Source organism: Staurois parvus, unplaced genomic scaffold (genome assembly GCF_062004578.1).
Source record: "Staurois parvus isolate SC_StPar_1 unplaced genomic scaffold, SC_StPar_1.0 ptg000294l, whole genome shotgun sequence".
Lineage (NCBI taxonomy): Eukaryota > Metazoa > Chordata > Amphibia > Anura > Ranidae > Staurois > Staurois parvus.
Window position 1 is genome coordinate 4,016,605 of NW_028318090.1, and position 11,174 is coordinate 4,027,778.

General features: G+C 37.3%; 1 non-coding gene across 1 annotated transcript; it reads right to left on the reverse strand.

Annotated features, from left to right (window-relative positions):
• Window positions 1–10,167: 10,167 nt before the first annotated feature.
• LOC149458106 (U6 spliceosomal RNA) lies at window positions 10,168–10,274 on the reverse strand. The gene has a single exon (XR_016313517.1). It is a non-coding gene; the product is annotated as a U6 spliceosomal RNA (small nuclear RNA).
• Window positions 10,275–11,174: the final 900 nt, after the last annotated feature.

Below are 11,174 nucleotides of genomic sequence, written 5' to 3' on the forward strand. Positions count from 1 at the left end.
CTTATATTTCCAAATGTCTCTGGCACTATTGTCCCTGCACTCTCTGCAACGTGTAAAGTGGAAACACATGCAGGAAAAAGCCCATCCAAGGCACACACAATAATACCTCCACTAACCTTCCTGCCCAGCTCCGACTGTAAATTATATGGCAGCCTTCTTCTTCTTCTTTTTTTTTTAATTTCTTTTTTTTTTTTTTAACTATAGTGAATGTAGAATTTTCTGTACACAAGGGCGCATGGGGCTGAAATTCTACCATTTCCATGTGAGTGGACAGCAAGTGTGGGGATCAATGAGGAGCCGATCTATAAATCAAGCCCTGGTGTCAGGACAAATCAAAATAATGCTTCTATTATTTCAATCGATAGACCATTTTTATGCGCAACATCTGATGCACAAAGTGTCGCAGTGTGTGTGTGAGTGTGTGTGTGCGTGTGTCTCATGTGTACACCCCTTCCCACTATATCAACAAGCCATCTGTAATCGTGTCAATAGCAGTAAATACATCACTGGGTTCTGGAGTCACCTCGTCATGTGACATCATCAGAGAATGACGTCATCAGAGAAATCAACTTCTGCCTATTCAAGATTTTTCTGAAGGCAAAAAAACATTACATTGTCTAAATAAATGAATTACTACAAATGTTTTTATATGCATTACTATATATATATATATATATATACATACATATATATATATATATATATATATATATATATATATATATATATATATGGTTTTAAATGCATTCACTTGATTTAAATAAAATAATTTTGGTTTATAGCATTACATTATTATTATTATCATTATTATTGTTAGTAGTAGTAGTAATAACAATAATAACAATAACAAAACTCATCCCCAGAATAAAATGCAATCAATAAATACACGGTCACGAATAATATACGATTTTTGGACTTTATTAGACTTTATTTAGAACAGATTACTTTTCATAAATACCGTCTTTTTTCCAGAGCCTTTACAAAGACTTCTTAACCAATGTGTGTATTTTTACAGTACAGCTCCATCTGTCTGACATCAATAAATAATCCCTGATAACATTCCTAATCTATTTCTCTTCACTGAAATAAGAAGAGATTATTATTACTATTCTGTTCAGGCAAAAATCCCAACGATCCGGTGTATTTATTTCACAAATTAAACAGATGCCATTTATTTTAATTTTATTTTATTTCATTTGTATTTAATTATTTGTTTATTTATTATTCGTTTATTTCATAACATCCCAGGACATTCTTGCGCTCTCTAAAGAAGACAGTATTTAAAGATGGCAGATTTCACAGGTGTCCCTCTGTAGGGTGATCCATATTTAACAGTCCCAAAAATGTATAAATTCAGGGCCGGATTGATTGTTTGAAAATGTGAAAAGGCCCCTTTTCTGAAGACTGTACGTGGGTTTTATGGGTTTGTGACAGTTGGAGGGTTACAGTAAGCAGAGAATGGGCTCCTAATATACTGCTCAAGGGTTAATTTATAGCATCTGCTGAATGTTGGCAGGGGTCACTGAAGGGTATTTAGAGGAACACTGTATATTACATTATAAAAAGCAATTTTGGTTTTATTTTATTTCTTGATTTGAGGGTTTAAAACGACACCTAGGCAGCCTTTCTTCTTCAAATAAAATCGTATTTTTTTATTTCTTGCACACGCCTCTGTTCACGTGATGCATTTACACACACACGTATATATATATATATATATATATATATATATATATATATACAAATAACATTTTTATTATTTCCTTTTGTTATTAAAACTTTCTGTAAAATATAAACATCTAAGCGGTGAAAAAAGAACAAATCTGAAGGATCATATTTATAATATATATACTGTATATACATCATAATATTGGTCTATTTTCGTGCCATTATATTTTACCTCTTATTTTTGTTTTAATTAATTCTTATGCCATTTATTACAATTAAAATTATACAATTACGCAAAACAGAAGTGTGTTGTGATCTCGCTAAGAATAGGGAGAGACCTGCTAAAAATATTTTTTTATACCGATATTAAGTAATATCCATTTATAAAAACGGGTCATTTAAGATTCCACACGTTCGGTGATTTTAACGTTGACCCCAGAGATCGGAGCTGAGCTCTCCCCTTGTCTGCCTTTGCTGTAAATAATAGATTTCAGATTAGCTAATTAACGTACATTAATCACTGATAGAGGGGGAATAAATCAAAAGCTTTGTTCCAACTTTCAAACTCACCAGTTCAGATATACCTAGCAACTATCTCAAACAGATAGATACTGTTTAAATTAACTGGCTGCAAAGTAAACCCTATCCACTTCAGATTTTAAAAAATGAATATTCTTTGTATACATGTCATTAAAGTTTAAGTGCTTTCCTTCATTTACTGGGAAATTTCTTTATGGCCAGTATCTCAAAAATATGCCTTTATTTGTATAAGCACGTTCAATCACAATTCATTCTATCATCACCTTCAGGGTGCGTTGACTTATGCACTAATAATTTATTTAGTCTGTGAAATTAATTTTCTTTTTTTTGGGTGATATTTAGAGGTAAAATCATAACAGTTAACACAATAACACAAATAACAATAACACCAAGAGCTATACTTTCACTATTACTACTACTACTAATAATAATATTAAAAATACTACTACTAATAATAATTATTATTATTACAATACAAATACTACTAATAATAATAACAATAACGATAATAATTAATGATAATAGTGATGATGATGATGATAGTATGAAGAGGAAGAATAGGAAGAAGAAATAGAAGTAAAAATAGAAGAATGGCAGTTATTATTGTTTTGTTGTTATCATTATTATTTTACAGCAATGCTACTACTGCTGCTGCTACTACTACTAATAATAATACTATTATAAATACTACTACTAATAATAATAACAATAACGACAATAATTCATGATAATAGTGATGATGATGTTGATGATCATGATGCTGCTGATGATGATGTTAATGATGATGATAATATGAAGAGGAAGAAAAAGAAGAGGAAACAGAAGAAGAAATAGAAGAATAGTAGTTACTCTTGTTTTGTTGTTATTATCATCATTATTTTTACAGCAATGCTACTACTACTGCTGCTGCTACTACTACTAATAATAATCACAACAATAACAACAATAATAAAATATAAATAATGACAATTTACACACATAAAATATGTTTACTGTTTGAAGATAATTAACATTTTTATCATTAAAAAGTAAAAAAACAAAAACAGTGCAAAATAATGCTTGCAACTATTTTCATTTTTTGTTTAATGGGTACCTAAAAATGCAAAACAATAATAATAAATAAAAAAAGCAAAGAGAAACTATAACATTTGTATGCATTAACTCGACTATAGGATATATTGTATAGTGAATTCAGAGATAAAAAAAATGAACAGTAAGATAGTAGATAAAAAAAGCAATAAAAGAAAAAAAAAATGAAAGACATTTTAAAAAAGGGACTTTTTTTTAAATAATTTATTTTTACATATTTTTGGCTTATGAAAATATTTCTGCACAATGGCTTCATTCAGTGCCCATCATACTGTACCTTGCAGTGGCTGGCTGTGCCCAGTCCAGGGACTTGGTTTCATGCCCCCTCTCCATACAGTATACAGTAGACTCCAATGTGCCTGGGGCTAGAAGTGGCTCTTCCATGAGAAGGGGGACGCATTGCAGCTTTGCCATTTACAGAGGAGTAGTGCCAAACGCAGGTGGCTCTCTGAACCCTAACCACTTTTAATAGCACTGCCTCCCCCATTTTAGTCAAGAACCTTGTAATTAATTTTAAGTTACCCATTGCACCATATCATTAAAAAGGAAGGGGGAAAATAGATGCAGTCCAAACAGCGTCAGATACAAGCTGGATGCAACGACTGAGAGGAGCCCAATTTGCATACAGCTTTCTACTTTGCTGATTGTTACATTGCCAAGTGTGATATCTCTAATTACACAAGATTAATGTGGAGAAGGTCCTCCAAGGCTTATTCAAATTTATTTAAACACTGTTTTATCCTTTCTTTTTTTTTTTCATTTCAGAATTGCAGAGGACAGATTTAGCTTAGGAACAAAATATCTTTTTTTTTTTTGCTGTCAATAGCTGGTATATATTTATATACAGACTCTCGAAAGGAGATCTGTCAAGAGCTATGTAATAATTCTCTTGGAGTGTCCATTATTTGCATACTTCTAGAGGTATACCCAGCTTTTCCTATATGTATTTAGCAGAAGGAATGTAGCTAGAGATTATCAGAATTATCTCATTTGTTTGAAGTGCCATCTTCATTAAGGGGCATGGCTGCCTCCTCTGTGAATTATAAGGCACTCTGGCACTTGTGGGTAAAACACAAGTTTAAAAACAAAACAGAGGAAATGCTAGGCAACAGTTATGTAAATGGTGAATCATTAGACTATTAGATGCAAAAAAAAAAGAAAAAAAAATATTAAGATACAGCACAGACAGGTTTTGGGTGCAAAAGGTAATCCCGGTGTTCTCTGTTCTCTTTCTTTGCTTTTATGGAAATGTTCATTGAAAATATATTTATTAATACAGATTAAAAATCAGTATTAGCACAGCAGCTTTAAACTCAGTGCAAGAGCGCCACCTAATGGACAAAGGTGGTTTAGAACACTGTGCAGGTAATTGCTGCCAAGGCTTCACGTGGTCTCATGCTGTCCCTTGTGGCTTTAAGGAGGAAAAACAGCTACAAATTTCTGAATTTATTTTGTGCAGTTATCAGTTCCTCTGTCCTACTCAGCAATCTATTTATCGCAGTTTAAGCTGATCATACACAATGGGGTCTGTACAATCCTTCTTACCCTTTTGCAAAAATGCACTACAGTCCATTTAACATGATTTCCTTTCAGATACGTTCACATCTCCGCGTTTTCACCTGGTGCGTTTTTTTGGTAAGGGCTAGTTCAAATTATATGCAGTTCAGGGCACTTTTTTTCTGCATCAAAAATGTATGCACAGTGTTTTCCATGTATTCCAATGGCCCTGGTTCACACTAGTGCAGTCAGTTTCTGGTGCAGAAAAAAAAAGTAGAACATACTGCATTTTTTCTGCACAGAACTGCACTGGAACATAGAAAAATGCGTCAAAACTGCACCGGAACTGCATGTGGTGTGAACTGTAAGCACAAACATATTCGGAATGCATCCGGACTGCATTTTTGCAGTGTGAACTGACCCTTAGGGACTTTTTTAACGCAAAAAGTTGCGTTTTTGATTCTATAGACTTCAATGGAAATGCTGCACAAAAGCATGTAGTGCATTTTTGCTGCATTTTTGCCACACTTTTGATGCATTTTTATGCGTTTTGCATTTTATGTTTTAAATCTGCCTAGCAACAATGAAAAAAAACACAAAACACAACAAAAATGTGTCAAAAACACATGTGTAAAAACACAAAACACACCACAATCTGCAATGCAGGAACGTATCAAATGCAAACTGCATAGGTGCGAACCTAGCCTAAATGGACTGTAAGTTCGTTTCTTCAAAACGCTGCGGAAAACGCTTAGGTGTGAACCTAGGGTTAGGCTGGTTCAGGTATTTTCAGCTGTTGGGAAAAAGTCTTGACAGCAGATATAAAACCTAAATGAAATAAATTAGGTTTTATTAAAGTGGTGTTATTCTAAGCAATTGCCATTCATGAATTAAATATTTCCTATATTTAATAATATAGGAGATCAGCTATGAGGAAAGATTAGAGGAACTGAATGTATTCTCTTGAGAAGAGGAGATTAAGGGGGGATATGATCAACATGTATAAATACATCAGTGGTTCATATAGTGAACTCGGTGTAGAGATATTCACCCTGAGGTCATCACAGAGGACAAGGGGGCACTCTTTACGTCTGGAGGAAAAGAGATTTAATCTCCAAACATGGAAAGGTTTCTTCACAGTAAGAGCTGTGAAAATGTGGAATAGACTCTGTCAACAGTTGGTTCTGGGCAGCTCAGTGGATTGCTTCAAAAAAGGCCTGGATTCTTTCTTGGATACACAGAATATAACTGGATACTAACATTTATAGGTAAAGTTGATCCAGGGAATATCCAATTGTCTCTTAGTGGAACAGGAAGGGATAGTTTCCCCTGCAGGAGCAAATTGGATCATGCTTTGCTGTTTTTTTTGCCTTCCTCTTGATCAACTGTGGGTATAGGATTAAAACTTTTTTTTTTGGTTGAACTGGATGGACTTTCGTCTTTTTTCAGCCAGACTAACTATACATTTTTATCACAACACTGGGATAATAAAGATAAAATGATAATAAAGAGGAGAAAACAGTATTTTAAAAAAAATTATATATATATATATATATATATATATATATATATATATATATAAAATTTAAATACCGTTTTCTCCTCTTTATTATCATTTTATCTTTATTATCCCAGTGTTGTGATCTCCTGCAGCCTCCTTCAATGACTGCATGACAACATTGGACCATACCTGCTTAGTTATGAAACAGACAATTGCAGTCTCCATCTGGAGTCCAGTAACAGGATGACTATGCAGGATTGGGGGACAGAGAGAGAGTGTTGTCACTCTATAACAGGAAGGTCATGGACAAGGACTATCTTGGCAGGATCAGCATGTATTATTTATAAAACAAAATGACAGCTGAAGATTTAAAAATATTAAACATGACTAAAATGTGTGCAAACTCTAAATCTATTTTTCAGTATGTATGGAATCTTGTCTCACTGTATAGACCTGATAGCCAGCCTAATGCAGGCCATACATGGGTCGAATTTCAAATTCTTTAGAAAATCTGAACTTTCGTGTGTTTTGTAATCCGACGGTGCCACCATTGGTTTCGAAATTTGACCAACCAAGCCTTCAATTTCACCTCATGTTGCTATAGAAAAGAATTTGCATGGCCAAGAATTTTGTTTTCTTTCCAGGTCACCGCTCATGCTCATTTCTTTTTCGATTACATTTCTCGCACGACTCTCCCATCATTGATTAGAAATTCGTTTATTTTTCGAAAAATTTCCAGCATGCTCAATCACACAAATTCGATGGCTGCACGAAAATTGTCCGTTTCTGTGGCCCACTAATGGCACAAGATTTTTGAAAATTCTTTCGGAATTTGAATCGTGTATGGCTGTCTTAAGAGCTAATTGAAGGAGCTCTCACGTCCAGCTTACAATGCTGCTCCTAATTGGAAGTGTTGTCAGCCTGCACCAGGTACTGGCAGGATCTCTAGGTAAGATACTTAAAGAAAAAAAAGAGGAATTTGCAAAAAGTAGTATTAAAGGCTAGGCTTTTTTTTTACTTAAAAGGTCTCTGCAGGATAATGTAATGATGTGCTAGTATGCACTGCCTACTAGCACAATATGATAGATTTACCCTAAAACAAAGCCCTCAAGTGGCGCGCTGTCAGTGATGCGGGAGCGTACATCTTTACCCGGTCTTCCCTTTGGGTTCACAAGCTTTTGCCATTTGAATGCACAGGGGAGTCACTGCCACAGGAAAGGGTTCTGAAAGGACGGCAGAGCACAGTGAGCATGCGCTGGCGACATCACTGGCTGCTACTTAAGTAAATATCTCGGTACCAGTACATTTAGGAGATATTTGCTGTTCCCACAGGTAAATCATATTATAGGCTTGCCAGTAGGTATAAATCAAAAAGCGGACTTTACTACCACTGTAATATATTCTCTGCATTAAGAAAATGCCGAAGTTCCTGTCTATGCCCCCCCTGTCCCCAAAAACTTACATCAGGGACACCCCTAGGGTTGGTGTCACCCGGTGCGGTAACACTTGGTGACACCCCCTCCGACATCTTTGTAGGTTGGTTCAGATCTGCGGACTGAGCATAATGGATCGGAGTCCGATCCATTATCCTCCCCAATCTGCAGATCCGATCCATCCTGCGGGATTCATCGGCTTGCAACCTATACGGGGTTAACTGATCTCTCCACAAGCTCCACGAAAAGGTGAGTTTTAAAGGAAGCCAATGATCCCCGCAAGATGGATCGGATCTGTGGATTGGGGAGCATAATGGATTGGACTCTGATCCATTATGCTCAATCCGCAGATCCGATCCATCCTGCAAGGATCGTCGGCTTGCTTTAAAACTTACCTTTTCGTGGAGAGGGTCCGATGTCACCCCCTGCGATAGGTGTCCCCCGGTGTGGTGCGCACCCCCCTGCACCTGCCTAGAGACGCCCCTGACTTACATGCAGTCATGTAAGGGGAAGGAGTGTGACTTGGTGCCACTTTGTGTGTCTATTAATGCACACAGCACTGGCTGTGAGGAACATGCATGGCAATGGGACCAGCCACAGGAGACGAAATGGTTAAGTTTCGACCTCCTCTTGCTGAAAAAAAACGAATAACAATAATAATAAGGGTTTATTATCACTTTTTTAAAACTGAAAAAAAAACCTGATTTTGGGTTTGCCTACAATTTGACATATTAAACTGATACTAAAAACCTGGTTAATTTACATTGTCCCTTCTATTTCTGTATATGGATGATGGTTCTGTAATTATTAAAAAACAAAAATTGAGTACCTTTTTTCCTATTTGATATACAGCTGTCACATGACCCAGCTCTTTCCCAGACTGTCTGAAGGGAAACATAAGCAGGAGGAGCTTTTAGTCCTTTGCTGTTGGTCAAATGTAAAAAAAAACAGCCCTTAGGATACAGAGTAAAAATGCATAATTAGTTATTAATCTGTATGATGATTTACATTATAAAAATATATTTGTTTCAGGTACTTATATAGCACTGCAGTACTTTACATATATATTGTACATTCACATCAGTCCCTAACTCTCAAGGAGTGTACAATCTAAGGTCCCTATTCATACATACACATACTAGAGCCAACTTAGACAGGAGCCAATTAATCTACTAGCATGTCTTTGGACTGAGGGAGGAAATCAGAGTACCCAGAGGAAACCCACGCAGGCACAGGGAGAACATGCAAACTCCTGGCAGGTGGTGCCATGGCAAGGATATGAACCAACAACCCTAGTACTGTCAGGCAGAAGTGCTAACCATTTAGCCACTGTGTATAGCTGAAATCACCTCTATATTATTTTGTCAATAACATGGTGTGGGCAAATTTCTGTCAGCCACAGTCTGTGTCACACCCAGGGGTGGACTGACAACTCATGGGGCCCCCGGGCAATAGGGGATCATGGGGCCCCTGTGTCCTTGCCCAAACTCAAAAAAACCTATGAAAAAGGTACCAGGAGCATCTCATGGGGCCCCTTATTGACCCCGGGCCCTCCAAATGGTCAGTCCGCCTCTGGTCACACCCCTCCAGCCTGTATCTTAGAATAACAAGGAGGTGAAACCTTCATCAATCAAGATATAATATCCCCTAGTGTTTACCTGGTTAGTGGGCATAATGGAGGATGGAAGGAGTGGGCTGTCATTTACCACTGTGTATACGCCCACATGCGTGACTCTGTAGTCACATGGGCTGCCCAGATGTGATAAGAAGGAAAGCTCATTATAGAAACTCACTGAGCATGTGCAGTAGCTGCCAACACAGCTCTGCAATATCCCCAAATGCATTGGGGACATGAAGCAGGAAGGGGAGACAGAGAACAGCAGGATCAACTGGGTTTTTTTTGCAGAATACAGAAAACGAATCCTATAGTGACTGAGTGAATATGAACAGCATGTAAAATAGAATTTATTGATTGTTTTTTATGATGTGGGTTCAATGACACTTTAAAGCTGATATGAAATCTGCCAGGAAGCCACGATGACTAGATCACCATCCCCAGAAAAGCCATCCACATAAGGAGAAAGCTTTGAAAACAAAAAGCACTTGGAATTATCTCCCTGGTCAGCCCCGGTTCCGATAGTTAAATATTTACAATAATTAAAGATGTCCGGAATTACAATGTATGAAAGAACAAATTCTCACTTGGCACAGAAAGCTTTGTTTTTACCGCACTGGTGAGTGAGAATGTAGAAAAGTCCGATATGTTTATTATACAGCATCAGCCAGCTGTTCTCACATACAACATCCAGCTCTGTGCAGATGTAACCAGCTCAGCAGCGGTCATGGGATATTGCAACATGCCACCGGGGAACGGATAAGATGTGACCACTGTCTACTGTGTATAGCCACCTTCTGTTACCAGAACTTTTTTTTTTAAAAATAAATATGGAATGCTTCACGAATTTGCGTGTCATCCTTGCGCAGGGGCCATGCTAATCTTCTCTGTATCGTTCCAATTTTAGTATATGTGTTGCTGAAGCAAGCACTGTTACCAGAACTTTTCAAACCACATTTTTCAAAATAAAACAAAAGCTTCTGGCTTGGGATGGTCAGGGCTGGACTTAAATAATGAATCCATATGACATTGCTGAATCATGAACTTACTTAGGGGTGCAATTATAAAATAAAATTGCAGAGGTATTCATCCTGTGAAACTACATTCACATTTGCTCTTTGCCAATGGGGGTGAAATCCAATATTACTAGGCTATGTTATCTCCAGGTTAAATATTATTCATTCATAAGAATACAATGCATTAGGAAAATACCACATTATGGCCACTGGATGGAATTAACAATCATAGTAAGTAAAGTGATAATAAACAGTGATGATAATAATAATAATTACATAAGCCCACTGAATGAATAGCCTACATTTTCCTTCATGTACCTGTTTATCTGCACCCCTCTCTTCTCTACAACCTCCTGAAATACACAGTTTAGCTGGTAGAATCAGGGGCAGACTGATCATTGGGGAACTCGGGCACTGCCCGAGGGCCTAGGGTCAGTAGGGGGCCCCGTGAAATGTCCCTGGTACCTTTCATAGGATTTGTTGGGTGTGGTTTGAGTGTGGGCGAGGACACAGGGGCACCATGATCCCCTATTGCCTGGGGGCCCCATGAGTTCTCAGTCCGCCCATGGGTAGAAGTATAGCACAGTGGCTAACACTTCTGCCTGGCAGTAATAGGGTCATCCGTTTGAATCTCAACCACAGCACCACCTGCATGGAGTTTGCATGTTCTCCCTGTGCCTGCTGTGGGTTTCCTCTGAGTATTCCAGTTTCTTCCCACACTCCAAAGACATGCTGGTAGGTTAATTGGCTCCTGTCTAAATTGGCTCTAATATGTGTATGTATGAATGTGAGCTAGGGATCTTAGATTGTACACC